This window comes from Athene cunicularia (genome assembly GCF_003259725.1).
Source record: "Athene cunicularia isolate RWA chromosome Z unlocalized genomic scaffold, athCun1 chrZ_part2, whole genome shotgun sequence".
NCBI classification, from domain to species: Eukaryota; Metazoa; Chordata; class Aves; order Strigiformes; family Strigidae; genus Athene; species Athene cunicularia.
This window is the reverse complement of record NW_020799143.1, coordinates 7,555,990-7,567,990: the sequence shown is the minus strand read 5'-3', so window position 1 is coordinate 7,567,990 and position 12,001 is coordinate 7,555,990.

The following is a 12,001-nucleotide window of genomic DNA, read 5'->3' as shown; positions in this document are numbered from 1 at the left end:
TTGTTACCACCTAAAGATGGACCTGCAGGCTAACATGATTCAAATAATTCTACCTGGGAATATGCTGCTATACTCGGTGTAAAAGTATCTGTGCTCTGCCAGCTGCTGGGATGCAGAAGTTGTTAGGGGTTGCTAAATAAGGTAGTCTGAGAGAGGTGAGATTGCTGCAGCTCCGTGCCCCCTGGTCTGATCATATGTGAGGCTGAGCATTTATTTGCAGTAGGTGCACACCCCCAAGCATATATGTACAACACATAGATATCTATATATACAGCCATCCAAAAGATCAGTGCACACAGACACACAGAGTACTCAAACAAAACCAGCATAACATACTTACCTTGTTTCCCTTGCTAGCTGGTTAGGGTCAGGATGAAGGTCCATTAGCAGAAAACATGTATACAGATAGATACACAGTATGGATCCCTCCAATACCTGGCCCAACACTCTCAGTCTAGTCAGTGGCTGTCCCTGGATCCCTGTTCTTCCCAGCTGCTGGCGTCTGGACACGTGAACCCCCAAGGCTGCAGCCCCATTTCCACTGCTGGTATAGAACCCTCTTGCACACACATGGGAATGCACACACACATGGAAATGCACACACAGACACACATGCTGAGGATCCCTCCAGTAACTGGTGTCAGACACCCAGTCTACCCTGCAGATGGCTCACAGATTCCCCAGTCCCCAGTTGCCTCATGCATGATGAAACACACATGGAAACGGGTTTCTCGGCCAACCCCCAGACCCTAGAGTGTCCCCAGTAGCTGGCTTGAACACTGTGGTTCCTTGAGTAGCTAACTCAGAAACTTCTGCTGTCTACCTGGCTTCTCAAGCCATTTGCCCTACTCACTGTCAAGTCTGGCTTGGCTTATGCTGATGTTAATATACTGATATAGTAGCACTAACCCCACAGTATGCACATGATCCAGCCTCCACTGTTGCTGGCATACCATGCACACAGGCCTCTGATCCACGGACAGTTCCAGTGGCTGACATTCACGCCTTTACGTACAGGAAAGAGAATATTTTCCCTTAACCAGAAAAATATTCAGAAATGGAGTTTAATGAGAAGACAGGCAGATGAGGCACAGGGCATGGCCAGACATGTATACTAACCAGCAACCTCTTTACCTTAAACCAACACTTAAGCCCTTATCCCTCATTTTTTCCACACTTGTTCCTCCGCAAATCACCCTGAGTCTTCCATTTCCTGTCTATGGTCCTCCCTAAGAATCCCCTAATAAGTTTTCCATAATGTCAAAACGCTGTTCCCTGCATCCCATAGAAGAATTCTGTACCCTGCAGTAGGTAGCACACCTCTTAGACTGAGAAATGATGTGGTGACTTTCTCATCCCCGCCCTGGGCAGTGGGGCTGACACTTACCTTGGACAGGGGGCTCAGGTCTCTCACGAGGCTGTTGGGTCCCCACACCTGCCAGTGGCATGCTGGGCTTCTCTGTCTGACTGGAGGTAAGCCTTTAATCACGTAACCTAACAGAAGTTTAAACAAGTCATTACAACACAAAGTTGTGCTGAAATACAAACAGACAACATGTCTATCTCATGAAAAGCTGTCATCTGGTCCTTAATAGCTAGTAAATAAACAGCAGCCATAGCAAAAAATTATTAACTAACTTATTTACTATTAAAAACATCTTTAGTTAAGTTTAAGCTGGAGTTTTACTTATTAGCAACTACCTGAAGAAATTATTAGGAAGAACATGTGATTTAATCAGTCTGTGAACTCAAACTGCCTTAAGAAGCTGTTAGCTCCTTTAAGGGAAATTATAGATTTGCACCAAGCTAGAGTAATTGCTGAAGCTAAATGAAAAATTCATATAATCTAAACTACTTGTCTTAGGATAGAACGAAATGCCCTCTGCACTGACTGATGGCAGAAGTTAGATAGTGATCCATCCTCAACTGAGCTTGCTTAGTCTGAACTAAAATTTAGCAGCGTGAATCCTATTCTGAGTCTAAGTCCTGCCAACAGCTTAAAGAATTGTTAAAAATGTTGACTTTTCCACTTCAGTGATGGAAAAAAAGCCCCCAAGACTCCAGTTGTTAAGAAGCAGTGTTATCTTTTCTTAAAATGACAAAGGTAAAGTGCTCTATTGCCTCCACTTATATGAGTTATGATTACATGCTGGCAGCAAATACTTCTGAAAAAGTCCAATGTGTAAGGAATGCTTGAAACACCTCTTTTTTTTTTTTTTTTTTTTTTTTTTTTTAAAGAAAAAACATATTATTTTAATATATTGCCTTATACTTGCTCTTAAGGTATAAAGGGGGAAAAGTTACTACTAACAAGAAAAATAGCTGGCTTTTTTTTAACAACTGAATCTTGGGGTGTCAATGGATATGAGTTTTTGGAAGACAGAAGACTATTTAAAAATAAAGCATAATTCATTAAAGTAAATGGGTTATTTTAATTTATTTGAATAACAGCTTTACAAAAATCAGTTAGATATGCAGTTTATTATTATACTGTGCCAACATACATATTATTACCTCTGTAACTTACTTATGGGCAAATGTTCAAACAACTTCAGCAAAAAATTTTTTCAGTATAATTATTGTGGTTCTATAATTGTATTTTCTTACTATAAATATGTATCACCTTCTCCTGACCAACTTGCTCACTGAGATCATCTCAATCTTATTCCATATTATTTTTAATTGTCATTTTGCATGATAAATCTGCATGTGACCTTGTGCTATAGATTTCAACAAATGCTTTAAAAGATTTGTTTTTTCACATAAGAGGGAACATGAATGGATTGGAGGGAAGATGGAAAACATATTTCAGCTTTTCAACTGCAGCATACCTGTCTGTATGTGAATTATTCCACATACCTTAAATAAAAAAGCAACATTCTTCTTTTTCCTCACCACACCATCATCTTTACTTTATGAGCAGCAATTAATAATAATAATAATAATAATTTAGAAATTAGCAATATTTAGAAAGGTGAAAAGTAAAACTCTAACATAAAACTGCTTTTGGAAAACGTACCCTAAAAAACCAAACTGTCTCAGATATTGCTATCAAATTTTATCTTCAGCAGACATATACACAGTCATTCTTCATACAGAGGTGGTGATAGTTAATATTCTTTCTAGAAGGCTGCAGTTTTAATCTAATTAGATGATGGTTTAGTAGCTACTTACTGACTCTAAAATATATAATTTTCTTCCAAAGAATCATATTGTTCCACAAGCTGCATATGCTGCTATCATGGTTAAACAGGCAAAGCAAAAAATGCTTTTCTACATGGAATACAGAGAAAAAAATGCTCTGATGTATTCTTGTGAAATATGCATTTCACCATTTTTATTTCCCCCATATCTCTCAAATTTTTAAACAAATGCTCAACGAAGCAGTTTAACAGGACAATTAGCACTTCTAGAGCCTGAGACTTTTACAGTTACCCATTATCTACCATAATACCTAAAAAGAGTCCAAAAACAATAACAAAAAGCATTTGAATATGGAGGTGAAATATTACAATTGATCACCCATGAACAGAAGCTTTAGATTTGTGGTTTACAGGTTCCACAAAGTTTTATACATACTTGTCATTGTTATAAGCTTGGTAGTCTGAGAGATAAAGACAGAGCCATCTCACAGGGAGTTCACAGAAACTTACCTGACAGCTGAAGGTGAGAGGCCCTCAAGCCTTTAAAATAATAATTGCAAATACCAAAGCAAGCTGGTTGTTGTTGTTGTTGTTGTTGTTGTTGTTGTTGTTTGGGTGGGTTTTTTTGTCTGCTCACAGAGATTCTGCCAACAGAGAAAAAGCCAAGTACATCTGATAAATCCATCACCAAGTTGTCTTAATCTGCATAATGCAAGTGCTGTCACTAGCAGCCTGCAGCAACACCCTTTCTCTGGGACAGGATTGCTTCTAAGGATATTTTGTTTTGATGCAAGCAGCCTAAGGGAGAACTTTTACCCAGCTGAAGATCCTGAGGAGCCCAGGAGCACGGCAGTGATCTCCAAGCTTCTGTGTGTTATTTCCTGTGAAGTTAACCTATTTTTACACCCCCATTCTTAAAAGCTATTACAAGAAATTACCACTTGTAGCAGGCTAGAGTGGTGTGTCAGCTATAGAAGTGCTCTGTTTCCCTCTGCTTCTTTCTCTAGCATGATCTGGTACTAGCTGTTTTAAGAACCTTTACTGTGGATATGATAATCAAACCAGAAGGGAAACTGCGCTCCAATCCACCTTTGAAGGTAGATTTCCTCCTACTTCTATCTTTGCAAGAAATTTCAAGATTTTTTCCACAAATAGCTGTATGTGGAAAAAATACATATAGCTCCATTCAGTTTTAGGCAGATTGTTCTTAGGCACCAACATGAGATATTTAAATAACAGGACTCAAACTTTACAGTCCTTGGCCTTACAGTACTTGGGTCTTTCCCTCTGTTTTGAAATAACATTTGGACTCCTATTAATATTTTGCATAGGTATGGTACTTGTATCCATCATGCCTATTGTTTATCTTTGCACCACATATGAACAATTAGGAATTGACCCCATTTACCTTCCGTTGAGGTATCCCACAAGAGTTTGTAATTTTGTTTGTAAATTCTATAATTTTCTAAGGGTTGGGATACAGTCAGTGTAGTCAGCAAAATTCTCAGGAGAAAATTAAATATCTGTGGGATTTTTTGCTGAATCTTCTGACCAGAGGTATCTGCTACATTTGTTGAAGACAGTGTTTTGAATGGCTTTACTGCAGACTGGAACTTAGAAGAGAGAAGAAGTTGTCATAAAACATGGAAAAGCACTGAACTGGGGCTTTTCAGTCTCCACAGAGAGGCAATTGAGAAGATGGTGAGTCAAGAGTAGAAAGAGCAGCGAATCAGCATGGAGATGGGTGTCAGTGGCACAGCAATTTGGAGTGTGCTTCCACTCCCTGACAGCACAAACTGCTTTTTTTAAACAGCACATATTACAGAATCCCTCCTCTACACTACACACAGACAAACTGTACAATTCATCCAAGTCAACCAGGACGTGTTATTTTTTTCCATGAATAGAGTCCTTATTCAAAAATCTTTCTGGATGAATTCACCTAGTTTTGGAAATCTTATTCTAGCTTAGCAAACACCACATTCATAAAGTCCCTTTGTAAGTCTTGACCAAAATTATGTAATAATGATTTTAGATGCGGCAGCTAAAAGGATTAAATTTTACAATGAGGTCAGTAACAGGGAGAAGATGATGACGCATGGTTTGGTGACTGCATTCCAGTCCAAACAGTAAGCAAAGTAGATGCTTTGTTAAGTAGATATTCTAGTCTGGCTTTGGTCTGCTCTTCCTACCTGCACCTGCTGAAAGTCTCATTGAGGTACAAGTATATGAAATTATAGAACCCCGTGTGCATTATTAACATGTTCTGCAATTACGAGCCATCATGATTTTATAACATATTAATCTGTTTTTTAAGAAGATACCACTTATTCTTGTCACAGGAGATAATTATGTTCTGTTTCGAATGTGCACATGACACATACTTACTGTCTTAAACAATAAAAATCTAGAAGTATAGTCTCTAAATATTCTAACGCACAACTATGCAGAAAAAAGTCCCACATCCACATATATTTTCCTCTTAATTGCTATTCAAACTCCCAAATAGAGCTTTACATAGCCATATTGTACTCCAAGTTCCTGAAGAAAGAAAGAGAGCCTAAGGAAATAGAACTAATGATCCCACTGAGTTTCACTGAGTTTCATGTATTAATCCTCAGCCATATCACTCAGTTCATGGTCCTTAAGATAACCTGAGAGAGCTGCTATTGTGAAGCAGTCTGTCATGAAAAAACAAGCATACTGTTTGGTCTTAAAACTTCAAGCCTCATCTTTTAAGTACTTAGCAAACAGAACATTACCATCTGAGCAGTCCTTCAGTTCAGAATTTTCTTTTTCTGTTCCACGATGATGTTGACTGGCAGATCCAAGACTCATGGAAGCACCACAGAAGAAAAAGGATTTCAGTAGAAGTAGAGCTAAAATTCCAGAACAGGCAGCTATGATCAGTCTAATGTTTTACATCTTAAAAAGAGATTAAGAGAGTCATGTTCTTGCTGAAATATTTTTTGGAAAACTCCAATAAAGACATGAACACACCTTTAGGTAGGATCTATCATGCACTGGAATGAACATCATCCAGAAATACAGCTCTTGCAGTAGTCTGTATGAAAAGCAAGGGCATTTTCTTGCTGAGTTCTTCCACTCACACTACATCATATTTCTGATGCAGCTTTCCCACCATAACAAGGTAATTGCAACTCTGCAGACATAGGGCCAAGTTTAGATATCTCCCCAAGTGTACAACATGTTCTACTTCCGCAAAGAATATCAACTTGTGCAGGTTCAGCTAGGATAGGGTTAAGTTTCCCCAGCAGAGAGGGGGAAGGGATCTCCAGGTGGGTTATTCATACCATGCTGACGTCAGGTCCAGGCACAGGAGCATGGGAACTTTTTCCTTTGTGGCTTTGGTGACGGGGAGCACACAGCATGTTTGTTCCATAGCCATTGCAGTATTTCTCTGTATAGCTTTTGTCTTGTACGCTGTTATTGCTGTTTATTGTTGCTATCATTACTACTGTTGTTGTTCAGATTGTTATTTATCACACTGTTGCATTAAATTTCTTCTTATTTTAACCCGGGGTTTGTGCCTCACTGCCAGCCTGACCGGCTGAGAGTGGGGAGGGGCAATGGCAACGTGGTCTCTGGTCCCGGCAGGGCTCAAATCAACACACAACTCTAAGAAGATCAGGTCACCATCTCTGTCTACTCCACACGTTCTGACTGATGCCTGCCATGGTAGGACTACTAATTTTACAGACCACACTTCCAGTCTTTAATCTGGAGTGAGAAGGTATGGAGAGTGGTCAAACTTAATTTTAAAATGTAAGACTTTATTTTCATAAGGGAAAGAAAAAACAGGTAAGCAGTGATTTTAAAGAAACTAATAACTTTAAGGATCACTTGAAATTATTATTGACATTTAAGGACTGGGGTAATTCTTACTAAATTCAATGATATGAGCTGGGACTCAGCTGTTGCTACTTGTACATTTCCATGATTAATATTTCATAATTAAAAAAATGTACCTCGAGGGGCCACTGAATCTTTCTTCAAACAGGTGACCTGTCTATTGGAGAAATGTCAAGTGAAGATATTTGCAGTGCAACTCTACATATCAATAACTGTATTACATATTTGTAAATCATTGTCTGTAGACCACAACTGTAACTTTACCACATAGTAGAGTTGTGCTAGATTTCACTCCACATTGCAATGGGCTAGATACTGAGTAAGTCCTCTGTAAAAGGTGATCAGTGTCTTGGCTTTCATGGTATATCTGAGAGTTTGGATAAATTTTACTTAGATATTCTGAAGCAGGGATCACAGATGCACTACCAGCTCACTCCGTAGTTACAAAGTCACTAACAAGAAAATACTCATCATGACATCAGTTTCTATCTACAGACAAGTTTATATTGAACACAATTTCATAAAGACATTGCCATGAATATCAATGTTTTTAAAGACTACTGCATTCATTAATGGATCTGCTCTTTGTCTCACTAAACACCAGCTTTATCCTTGTGTTAATTGTAACTGTAACTAAAGATCTGAACTGTTCCTACATGAATGAAGTTGAGCCAATATGAGATACTCTATCTGATCAGAAAAGAGAGAGCAAGGAGAGAACACATTGAGATATTAAGCTCTTTGGGGTGTTGTCTTTTTACATGCAATTTTGTGCATTACCCAGTACCATAGGACTCCGACCAAAACAAGACTCTTAAGTATGGCTTTTTCTTAATATTGTATAGATTATTCTTCCCAGATTTTTTTTACTACTTGCTTCCAATATTTCACTGAATAGGAAGCTGTAAAGACAGCAATACTTTTTTCTTGTTTGTTTGTTTTCTGTTCAAGTTTTGCTGGGATTTGTAGATGTTAGAAAGTTGGAACTGCAACTTTGTTTGGACCTGCAACTTTGGAACTGCCAGTCCACTCAAATAGTGCACAGATATGTACAGTGAATGTGATAAATCCACAATGCACTGACCAGCATATGCATGAAAAGTTCAAGAACACTGCTTGACACTTTCACCTCCTGAAATATTTAATGGATTTAATTTATTGGATTTGGCACAAGAAATCTGAATCTTTCTGTGTTAAAAACATTTTATATTTTGTTATTATTGTTGAAATTTCATAAGATTTCACTGGAGGAGGATGATTGAAGTTCCAGGCACATATACAGATGCCAAATCAACTCAGCATGCTTGAATAGAAATTTTTTCATAGGGTACCTAAAGGACTGTTCAGAGTGGAAAAATTCAAGAAATTCTATGTATAAAGAAATCAAAGCTCTGCCTGTCATTGAAAGGATAAGAGAGACACAGAGACAAATTAGCTCCGTATCCACAATAGTCAGCAGATCATATTTTAACATCCAAATATATGTAATTACAGGCACCTAGGGAAAGAAAACAAACAAACAAACAAACAAACCAAAACCCACAAAACTGCAACAGAAATCTGGAACAAGAAAATTGATGGAACATTTTGAAACTTTAACTATGGGGCCTTGCACAGTATTTATAACATTTGTATGTAAACCACTTTCATTAACTTCAGCTCAAATTTGGGATCAGTTCCAAAAAGGAGTAATAAATTACCAAATGATGCATATCTAGGTAGGACACTGAACTGGTATTAAAGTTACCTTTGGTTGGTCACTTCTATGTCACCTGAATAGATTTTCAGGATCCACAAAATGCTTGGTCACAAAACTTTCTATGTTGTGAAATAAATGCCAAGAATGGGACTATTGCAATACAAAGATAAGGATGTAATTGGTTCACAATGTTTACTCTTTAAGTCAGACTGATCATCACGTTGAGATATGAACCATACAGTATTGATTCTGACAAACTAGACATAAACCCAGCAGCAAAATTCTTATTATACAAATGTAGAGCAAGTCCCTTTAGGCATTTCAAATTCAAAATAAGTCAATCAGAAGTTGAGTGGTTGATAAATTCAGAACCCACAATAGACCTGTAGCCATGCAGCACTAGGAAATGTAACAGTCTCTCTTCTTTACAAGAGAAGTAATATTTAATTCTAATTCATACAAAAAAAAAAAAACCCCTATCAGAATCCAGAGACAAATACTACCACTGAGATGATATGGCTCTTGGAAGAAAATTTTTGATATACAATGCTGTCACTCTCTGAATATAAGGATCTCTAAAAGCAGAAGTTGTAGCACTTTATCTCATCAGTTCAATAGACAAGATGAAAGACAGACCCTGCCAGACATTTGACAGAGTAAACTCTGATAAAGTTATCTGGTCTGGTAAACTTTTAAGATATCTTACAAAGGCTTTTCATGTTAGAAGCATTTTTTAACTTACAATATAAGGCTGGAAAAAAAAAAATTCTGTGAAGAACAAGAGAGTGAGGCATCCAACAAATGACAGAAGCAGTCTCATGACCACAGGCCCTGGGAGACTTCAACTAACCTGATGTCTATTAGAAATTAAAACCAAGCAGGACATAAGCAATCCAGGAGGACTGAATGTGGAGGACACCAGTGTTGATTTCCTGATCCAAATGATACAGAAATCTATAAGGAATCTCATATTCAAAAACAAAGAGGGTCACATTGGAAGTATGAAGGACAAAGGAAGCCTTGGCTACAGTGACCATGAGATGGTGAAGTTCAGGACACAGAGGGGAGGGAGTGAGCAGGGCTAAAAGCAAGATCGCAACCCTGGACTGCAGGAGACCAAATTTTATCTTTTGCAAAGATGTGCTTGGAAGAGTGCCATGGTATGAAACCATAGAGGGAAGAGGGGCTCAGGAAATGTGGTGAATACTCAGTATCACAGAATCATCTAGGTTGGAAAAGACCTTGACAATCATCTCGTCCAACCATTTACCCAACACTGACTGTTCTCAAATACACCATATCCCTAAGTGCTATGTCAATGCAACTCAAATGACTCCAGGAATGGGGACTCCACCACTGCACTGGGCAGCCCATTCCAACGCCCAACAACCCGTTCTGGAAATAAATGCTTCCTAATATCCAGGTTAAACCTTCCCTGGCACAGCTTGAGTCCATTCCCTCTTGTCTTATTGCTTGTTACTTGGTTAAAGAGGCTCATCCCCAGCTCTCTGCACCCTCCTTTCAGGGACCTGTAGAGGGCGATGCGGTCTCCCCTCAGTCTCCTCTTCTCCAGACTAAACACCCCCAGTTCCCTCAGCCACTCCCCATACGACCTGTGCTCCAGACCCTGCACCAGCTCCGTTGTCCTTCTCTGGACACGCTCGAGTCATTCAATGTCCTTTTTGGAGTGAGGGGCCCAAAACTGAACACAGGAATCGAGGTGCGGGCTCCCCAGTGCCGAGTACAGGGGTCAGATCCCTTCCCTGTCCCTGCTGGCCACGCTATTGCTGACACAAGCCAGGATGCCATTGGCCTTCTTGGCTACCTGGGAACACTGCCAGCTCGTGTTCATCTGGCTATCAATCATCACCCCCAATCATAACAGTCCTTAACATACAGCGCCACCCCACCACCTCTCCTTCCTTGTCTATCCCTCCTAAAGAGCTTGTAGCCATCAACTGCTGCACTCCTGTCATGGGAGTCATCCCACCATGTTTCTGTAATAGCAAAAATATCATAATTTTCCTGTTTCATCATGGCTTTAAGTTCCTCCTGTTTGTTACCCATGCTGCGTGCATTGGTATACATGCACTTCAGATGGGCTGATGTTTTGCCCCCTTCCCCTTCAAATATAGTTTAAAGCTCTGTCAGTGAGCCCAGATGATTCCTGCACCGAGATCCTCTTCCCTCTCTGGACAAGTGCATCCCATCTGATGCCAGAAGCTCTGGTGCTCTGCATAGTAACCCATGAGTGAAAAATCCAAAGCCCTGACAGTAACATCAGTCTTGGAGTCACAAGTTCATTTGTTGAGTTCTCCTGTATTCTTCTTCATGCATCCCAGCAACTGAAGGAATGGAGGAGAACACAATTTGTGGCCTCAACCCCTTAACCAGTGTCCCCAAAACCCTGAAATCTTTCCTCATTAATTCAGGACTTCTCCTAGTAATATCATCACTATCTACTTGGAAAACCAAGAGAGGGTAGTAGGCTCTAGAACATCTCACTAGATTGTGGAGTTTAGCCATGAGGGTCCTTCACCTGAGCCACAGGGATGAAGCAGACTTCCACATGAAATGCGTCCAGTCTGCAGATGGGGCCTCTGACGCCCCTCAGAATGGAGTCACTCACTACAAAGACTCTTCTGGGGTTCTTCTGAGAATTATAGTATCATCTCCTCTAAGCTCAAGTGCACTTGATCCCAATAAGCAGGTAGTCAGACAAAAACATTGGGATGCCTGTATGGATGAAGAAAAAGCTCCTGGCTAAACTCAGTTACAAAAAGGAAGTTGTAGCCACATGCAATCAATTTAATACCTCTGTGCTTTTCCACCATTCACTTACCAAACTGATGATTAGCCTACTTACATTCTGAAACCCTAAGCACACTGCAGCAGTGAATTTCACACGGTAACCATATGCTCTCTGAGAAAGAACTTCAATCATTCTTGCTTCTCTCTTTCAGGAAGCTTTAGACTTCTGTCGTAATCTTCCCCAACCACCTTTTCTTCAGGATAAGAAGTCTTTGTTTAGTTGCACTTTATATGGATTTTTTCCCAAATCTCTAATAATTCTGGTTGTTCTCCTTTGTAGCTTTTTGTTTCTAACGTATGCTTTGGCATTAAACAATCAGATCTGCATGCAGATTTTAAGATGCAGATGTAACGGGAATATATATGGTAGTATAACTTTTGCTCCCTGGTATTTTCCTCTTAATTCTTACGATTTCAGTTGTGTTTGATTGCCATAAAGAAATGAGTTGATACTTTCAGAACTCTCTAGATCCAG